This window comes from Fukomys damarensis, unplaced genomic scaffold (genome assembly GCF_012274545.1).
Source record: "Fukomys damarensis isolate Sample0158 unplaced genomic scaffold, DMR_v1.0_HiC HiC_scaffold_15, whole genome shotgun sequence".
Taxonomy (NCBI): domain Eukaryota; kingdom Metazoa; phylum Chordata; class Mammalia; order Rodentia; family Bathyergidae; genus Fukomys; species Fukomys damarensis.
In genome coordinates, this window is record NW_022900927.1 from 4,446,337 (window position 1) to 4,454,859 (window position 8,523).

Sequence of the window (8,523 nt, forward strand, 5' to 3'; positions counted from 1 at the left end):
TAATTCACCTTTGTTGTCCTAATACTTCACATGTGATTGGCATGGAGTAGACACACCAAAAGAATGTAGAATGAACTGCTGCCCAAGGTCAAACGGCTAGGAAGTAGCTAATCTATAATTCAAGCCTATGTCTTCCGGGATCCCAACCCAGCCTGAACCTTTCATCCTCCTCCAGGAAGCCTTCCCGGACTTGGTCAAGCCAGCTTTCCCCTCCTGAGCCCCAGAATCCTATTTGGATGTGTTCTGTCCTAACCTGAAGCAAGGTCTCAGCTTGCCTCTGGATCCCCCCCGGACTGTGCTCCCCAAACCCAGGAGGCGCTCTGCGCAAGCCTGATGCCCAAGTAGAGGCGAGGGCCAGGCAGGAAGGCCTCCCCGGCCCCACCGCGTCTCCTGCGCATAAGCACCACCCTGCCTCCTGCCCCTGCTTAGCCGGCCATGCTTCCCCCTGGTACGGGCCTGCCAGCTCTCACGAGGCCAGCCCAGCCCTCATTTCTCCCAGGGTAGGCCCAGGTGGGGCACCTAATCCTCTGCTCATTTTGCTGCAATTCAATATCAGCCTCAATTTGCACGCTCCGCTGCTGTCCTTCCTCCTACTGGGGGAAGGGGAGCGGCCTGTTCTGCAGGCACAGCAATCCTGAGGGCGCGGGGCTACTCCTCTCATTGACCCCGCCTTGGGCTAGCTCAGAGCTCAGCCCTGGCCTTGAGGTGGAGGGACCACTGTCCTCCCCGGGTGTGAGTTCCAACTACACCTCCTACGCTTCCTGGCTGTGGAATCCACAGCCACCCAGGCTCTCCAAGTTTCTGTAAAAGTATACGTAAAAGTGCCTGTGTGTGGCCGGCATTAAAAACGTGAGGTGAGGGAGGACTCCACGGCTCTGGGAAGGCCTTCCTAACCACTCACCTGTGGCTGCAGCGTTGGCCCCGCTGCTCTCCTTCAGGTTGGTGGATGCTTGTGTTCTGGTCACTTTAGGGCACTCGAATCAGTTTGTTATATTTATGTATTCATGCAACAGAAAATTACTGAGCAGCAGCCACGTCCCAAGTCCTGTTCTATGCTCTGAGGTACAAAGGGGAACAAAGCTGACAGAGACCCCTGGCCTGGTGGTGCTCACACCATGGAGCAACATGTCCAGTTCATGTGACAGATTCTTAGATGGCCCCGCTTGGCATGTTGTCCTCTACTTTAAACAGTCAGAGGGAAAAAGGATGAAAAGAAATTATTGAAAGTTATGAAAAATAACAATGTTTGCTCTCAGATCGCACCGTCACTCCTGCTTTACCACTACTGCTTAATTTAAGTGATGAAATTAAAAGTAGGTGCTGTGTCTTAAAGAGAAAACCACAAAACTGGCAATTCTGAAATGCAAAAGAATAAAAAAAATTAAAAATAAAAATAGATAACCACAGAGTTAACATGTAACCCTATATTTCCACTGCTAACACCATATCCAAAAGAATTGAAATCTGGTGTTCAAACACTCCTACTGTTGGTTAAAAGGTAGAAACAACCCAAATACCCACCAGTTAATGAATAAATCGATATGAATGTGCTATAGCCATATAACAGAATATTACTCAGCTATAAAAAAGGAGCACTGAGCCAGGTGTGGTGGTGCAAGGCTATAATCCCAGGACTCAGGAGGTTGAGGCAGGAGGATCACCATGAGTTTGAGGTCAGCCTAGGCTACATAGTGAGTCGGCCACCTTGAAGTACATAGTGAGACCCTGTCTCAAAACAAACAAACAGACAAAAAGGAGTATTTTGTTTGTTTTGTGAATTTTGTTGTTTTGGGGGGGTTTTTTGGTACCAGGGATGGAACTTGAGACCTTGCACTTGCAAGGGAGGTGGTGGCACCACTGAGCTAAACCCCAGCCCCCCCCAAAAGGAGTATTGATCTGAGATCAATATGAATGAACCTGGAAAACAGTATGTTAAACAAAAGAAACCAGACATAAAAGGCCATGTATTGTATGAGTGCATGTATATGAAATGTCCAGAATGGGCAAATCCATAGAGACGTAAAATAAATAAATGTTTGCCAGAGGTTCGAAGGGATGAGGAAGGAAGGCTGAGTGTTACATGGGTATAGGGCTTCCTTTTGGGGTGATGAAATGTTCTGAGCCAGATGGTAGTAATCGATGCACAATATTGTGAATTTACTAAATGCCATTGAACTGTATACTTTGGGCTGGCTGAACTGATGAATTTTGTATGAACAGTGAATTTTATAGTTAAGAAAATAGGTGTTTGTTATAGCTTGTGTCTAGACATTCCCCCAAAGCCTCATGTGGCCATAGATGGGGCTTTTCAGAGGTGGCTGGACCTAGAGTGTGTGATGCTAGGATTAAGTGTGTGGTTTTGGGATCAAGGATGTGTGATTAATAAATTAGTCCATGGATTGGTTTGGCAGCATTCTGAGTGTGGATAATGGAAAAGCCCACCCTAAGGGTGTATAGCCTGGATAAAAATAAGTGACAGAAAGAGGGCTGCTGTGGTAACCACGTGGTGCTGTTTGCTGCTTCTTTGCTACTTCACTATTTTGCTGCCTTCTGCCTGCCGTGAACTGTTTCTCCTCTGCTGCCCCTCTGCCATGCGCCACCCTGCCATGGAGCCAGCCAGCTATGAACGGAAACCTCTACACACTGTGAACTAAATAAACGTTTCCTCCTTTTACTTTGGATGTTGGGTATTTTATCTCAGCAATGAGAAAAACGAAGTGAGAGTTTTACTGACCTTGTCCACACTGGAGTCTGTGTCCTGTGTGCTTCCTCTGTTTCACTCCAGGCCTTTGTATGTGCTGTTCCTTCTCCTCCATCTCTTCTCGTAGTTTTCTTCAGATCTCAGCCTAACCCTCACTTCCTCAGAGAGGACCAAGTCCCTACATTTTGGGTATAGCCTACATGTAGTAGCATCACCCACCCCATGGAGCACTGGTCTTGATAACTATGACATTTAGATGACACATGTTTTCCCCAGATTATGACACTTATACAATGGATGTCTGCCCTACTAATCTGTAAGCTCTAGGCAGAGTCTGCCAATTTGCTGTGTAGTTCAGGCTGGCCTTGAATTCACTATGTAGCCCAGGCTGGCCTTCAACTCCTGGCTATCCTCCTGCCTCAGCTTCACAAATACTGAGATCACAGGCGTGCACCACCACAAGCAGCTCTAAGGGAACTGCAACAGAGTTACAGCCCCATCTCAGATGATTTCCCCAACCCCACCGCTGGTACCATCAATCCCTTATCAGTACCATGACTCCTTGGCATAACTGCTGCCATCCAAGTCCACAGATAGGTCTGGGCAAGGCCAACAGAAGCCAGAGCTGGCAACAAGGAGAAGCAGGCAAATTTGTAGGCCACTTAGGAGTCAAGGCAGAATTGAAGGGTGAAGTCTAGATTGATGATGGGTGTTTAGGATGAGAGAAGTCAAGTTCCAACTGGAGCAATTGCCTGAATTGGAACTGTGAACGTGAGTCAGGTTGACGCTGCATGGGTGAGCTCTCTAGTAAAGGCTTGTTGAGTAAATGCACCAATGAATAACATTCCAGGGCCTGCAGGCCAAGTGCCTGGCCCTAAGCAGAAGCATAACAATGGATTTAGGAGACACCTAAGAGCAGCCTCAAGGGTGGTTGGAGTGGACTTGAGGGAGAGGGAAAAGCACAGAATGGCAGATCCTGCTGCCCATACTGACCAGTATGAAGAGTGGGCTAGGGAGATCTGCTCTGGACGTTCCCATATTAAATGTGCCTCAGAGTTTCAGAGGCTAGAAGGCAGTGGCTGGGGCTATGGGAAGCAAGGCAGAAGTGAGGGGCACAGGGAGTTTTGATGGTGAAAGGAGGAGCTGGCAAAGGATGCTGGTTGGAGAGAGAGGCAAGAGGGGACAAGGGATGGGGCTCTGAGCCTAAGGAAGACAGAGGAGCCAGGCTCTAGACCACAGGCTGGTTTCAGCCAGGAAGAGGGAGGGCCATGTTAGAGGATAAAGAAGGAAAAGTGGGTGTGCACAATGGTGAAATGTGTACGTGTTTGCTTTTGTTGTGAGTGTAGTAGACCTGTGAGGCTGGGTGAAGCAGCACCGGAGGTGCCAGGAGATGGCTGGTGTAGCTTCAGTAGAGAAGAGAGAGAGAGAGAGGTTGGGATGGGGACAGTGGAGAAGGCCTGCTGGGGTCAGAGGCCAGGATGGACACAGTGGCGGGCTGTTGTCTAGCGGGGCTCAGGGCCCTGCCTTACTTGCGCCCCCCCATCAGTCCTACCTTCTCCTGCCCCCAGGCAGCGTGCAGGTGTCTGCTTCCTCCTAAATGGCATTCTCCATCCTCTGGCTGGTTCTGACACCCACCTACTCTTCCTGCAGGAAGACTGCCCCTCCTGAGTGTTCCTAGAGTACGCTCATCTTCCCTGTCATGAAGTTGTCATACTACAGTGGATCACCGTGGATCACCAGTGCCACTTTTCGTGACCTCATGACCTTTGTTTGGGATGCCGCTCTAAAGTCATGGTGCGTGTGCGTGTGCGTGCGTGCGTGTGTTTCTAGGAAGAGGTTATGGCTTTAACCAGAGGACTTGGAGCCCTACAAAGACTTGGAGCCTCAGAGAATTCCTATTTATCCACCCAAACTCAACTCAGACCTAGCTGACTTTAGACACTATCCCACCCTCTTCAAAAGCCTTTCTCAAGCTCCTTATTTCTGCCATGTTCTGCTTTACATTACCTGCATTCTTCAATAGAATGTCAATCCATGAGGGCAGGGCTTACAGCTATTTACCCTTCTTTTCTAGAGCTGCATCAGCCCACAACACATGTGTCAAACTATTTCCCGTAATCAGACCATTTGTCCCACCTGTCACGGGTTTCAGAAATTGCTGCTCTTTGCAGCAGCCTACCCGGCTTCCAGCAAGCACTTCTTCATTCCAAGCTGATTGTCTCAACAGCCTTCACACCTCACTGTGTGAGAGGCCTAGCACTGCCTTCAAGTCAGGAAGACTGGATCCTAGGCAGGATTGACGTGGGCTGTTCATCGGTCACCCGTTCATCTGCCCTAGGCTTGTCTAAATATCCAACCAAATCTTCTAGGAGTTTTGATATCAAGTTCCAAGTCCTCAACAGACTCATAGCATGTTTTTCCCTTCTGCTTCCCACCTCATCTGGCTATTTTATTCCACCAGAGGTGACGCTTAGGTCCCCCCACACCCTTTTATTTCCCAGAATGTTACATGGAGACTGTTTAAGCTTCAACACCCCCTCCTGGAACAGCCTCATTCCATAGAGCTCTGCCCTCTCCTTCCACATTTATATGTGAGACGCTTTTTCCAAGAAATTCTTCCTGAGCAAATCTCCCCACTCCAAACTCCCTTTCTTCCTGTCACCACTCTAGGCACTATAGGTTCTGGCTCTCCACCAAAGGATGTTAAGTCCTGTCCTCAAGTGGACTGCAACCCATATTAGGTGATGAACAGAAGGAGGAGCAGGGTCAGAAAACAAGAAGCCCTTGGAGGTGGCCAGGTCCACAGGAGGAAGCAGTTCCTGGGGGCCAGTCAGGCTAGGTTCCAGAAGAGCCCCTGAACATGGAAGTGTTCCTCACCCCAGAGGACTTGTGGGTAGGAGGCCTGCTGGGGAAAAAGGCAGGTGTAGGATTAGGGGCGGAGATTGAGGATGGGGTTCACACTCCACAACTCTGTGATCAATTTCAGGTGGCCCCAAGCTGTGAGGCTTGTCAGGGCTGGAAGGAAAGTTAGAGACTGTGTCTCATCAGGGTCCCCAGGCTGAGGCTGCATGAGCGTGGGCGGAGCTGCTTGCTGTATTTCACCGGGCATGCCAGGGTCTGAACATCTCCCTGACAAGAGGCTGCAGTCCAGTAACTCAGCTATAAAGAGCTCGGCTTTTGGCTGGAATTCTAGCCACCCGGGTGGCTCTGCTTGCTCTCTGCCACAGCTCTTAGTCGGCTCCGTAAGTCTTCTGGTTAACAAGAAATGGAGAAAGAAATCAATCATTACTTACACGCAGTCTGTTAGATAGGCAGCATTTTTCAAAGCATGACATCCACAGCAACAGTGGGGTGGGAATAAATAATGAGAGTCTGTGGCAGCGAAAAAGTAGAAATCTATTAATCACCCCAATTCTGCAAAGTGTGCGACTGAGGTCCAGAGAGGGAGAGGTTTTCCCAGGTTGCATAGTAAACTGGGGATGGATATCAAATTTGAGCACAAGTCCCTGACTTCTGGGCCACCCTTCTGGGGACCACAGAGACCCTCAGGCACCTGAGTCATTTCATCTTGCATTTATAGGTCCCTATTTCTCACGAGAGCCTGTCCTTCAAACCCCCTTTCGCTTTTCCTCTTTGGAGTCTGACTAATCTATGTGTTCAAGAGAAAGTGTCAAGAGAGCTGGTTCTTTGCAATGCCATTCATATAAAACACAAAGCTGATCTCTAAGGTTTTACAAGCCAGGACAGTGCTTACCCTTGGAGGAGGTAGAGCTGAAAGGGGACAAGACTGGAAGGGGTATTGGACATGTTCTGTTTCTTGATTGGGGTTCTGGTTACACAGGTATGTTCCATAGGAGAGAATGTATCTGGCTTCACTAATAATATGTGCATTTTAATGTTTGTTTGTATACTTCAATTAAAAAATTAAATTCTAGGGCTGCAGATTTAGCTCAGTGTTTCCACCTGCCTCATAAGCACAAGGTCCCACGCTCTATCCTTGGTACCAAAAAAAATTTTTAAAATTCTAAACTGGATGTGATGGTACATACCTATAATCCAAGCACTCAGGGAGGCTGAGGCAGGAGGATCACAAATTTGAGCTCATCCTAGGCAACTTAGTGATTTAGTGAGGCCCTGTCTCAAAAAATAGAAAGGGCTGGAGATATAGTTCAGTGTAAAGACCTTAGGTTCAACCACCAGTACTACCAAAAAAGAAAATCAATTAAAATCTATCTTTTCTGCACTACCAGGGAGGGGGTCCATAGGATGTTTTTCTTGATTCCTGTAGTTATTTAAAGGGAAACTTTCACGTGTCTGGAGCCCCTGATGACCTGCAAATAAAAGAGGAGAATATTCTCACATTCTGTGCAGCAGGGGCCCACTTAATGTGGTACCAATCTTGACTTCTGTATAGAACAGTACATCTACGAAAGGAAAAATGGCTGGGCATGGTGGCAAACATCTGTAATCCCAGCACTCGGGAAGCTGAGGCAGGAGAACTGCTGCAAGTTCAAGGCCAGCCTGGACTACATAGCCAGACCCTGTTTCAAAAAACAGACAAATGCTATCTGGAAAAGTGATGACATATACATCACAATCTGAAGAAGACCTGGAAGGAACTCCTGCTGGCAGCTTGTGCCAGTGTTGCCACTGAAAACCCTGCTGATGTCAGTGTCCTTTCCTCCAGGAATGCTGGCTGTGCTGAAGTTTGCTACCATTGCTGGAATCGTTCCTATTGCTGGGCTGCTCCTGGAACCTTCCCTAGCCAGATCCAAGCAGGCTTCTGGGAGACTCACTTCCGGTGGACCCTGATCCCAGGGCTGACCACCCACCTGTCCCAGAGGCACCTTTCTCAACCTGCCTACCATCACTCCCCTGTGCTATGTGCACATTGACACCCCATATAACAACAGAGGGACTTGCTCCGTGGTTCGATCTGTGGATGCTGCCCAGGGAAGCTCTCTGCTTGGGTGAGGTCACCTCCCATGAACACCTAGTTCCATAGAGATCTTGAAGAGATTGAAAAGGAAGAGCAGGCTGTTGCTAAAAAGGCTGTGAAAAGAAGGAATTTCAGGGCGAACGGACTACACCAGCTCCTAAGTTCACTATTATTCAACCTGAGGTCACAGACAGGTCTGAAGGCACACAGGTGTCCTCTGTGCCCAGCTGACCACTGAAAACTGGGCTGCAGCCCCACTTCTCAGGCCACTGCAGGGTTAGGAACAACCGTTCTGAGTGGTCTTATGCTGTTCTGCAGACACTTAAGCAAAATGGAAATGAGATCAATGGAAAATAAAACAGTGGTTTCTAAAAAAATTTTCTTAAATTCTAAATTTAAGCAATCGATGAAGACTTGTCTTGATTGATGAAAGAGAGCAAAGTGCTCAATATGAGATGGGGTTACATCAGAGCAGGCAGTCTTCCATGTGGGGGAGGCTCCCTGCACCCCCAACTTGATCATTCAGCCAAAGGCCCCAGTGGGGCCGGTGGAAGATTCTGCACGGAGAAACGTCCAAGCTTCATCAGCACCAGTAAGCTCTGGCTCAGTTCACAAGGGTCCTCCTGGAACATGAACTCCAGGGAGATTTTAGTACATAAGAACAGTGACAGGGAGACAGCAGGCACCAGTGGGAAGGCAGGCAGGGAGTGGTACGTGTTCGATGCCCTCCTGAAGAAGAAACAACTAGAAGGGAGGACCGGTGGACCTGTGAGCTGTAGGCTGGCTCAGGTGGACACAACGGCATCTTTCAGATGGCATCTGATGAGGCCAGATCTTGGGACACAAGTGTACCTGGCGTGTGAGTGTGCACTGGTACCAGTAT

The 8,523-nt window shown here is 48.6% G+C and overlaps 1 pseudogene; it reads left to right on the forward strand.

Annotated features, from left to right (window-relative positions):
• Positions 1–5,561: 5,561 nt before the first annotated feature.
• Positions 5,562–7,871, forward strand: LOC117286165 (annotated as a pseudogene).
• The last annotated feature ends 652 nt before the right edge of the window (positions 7,872–8,523 follow it).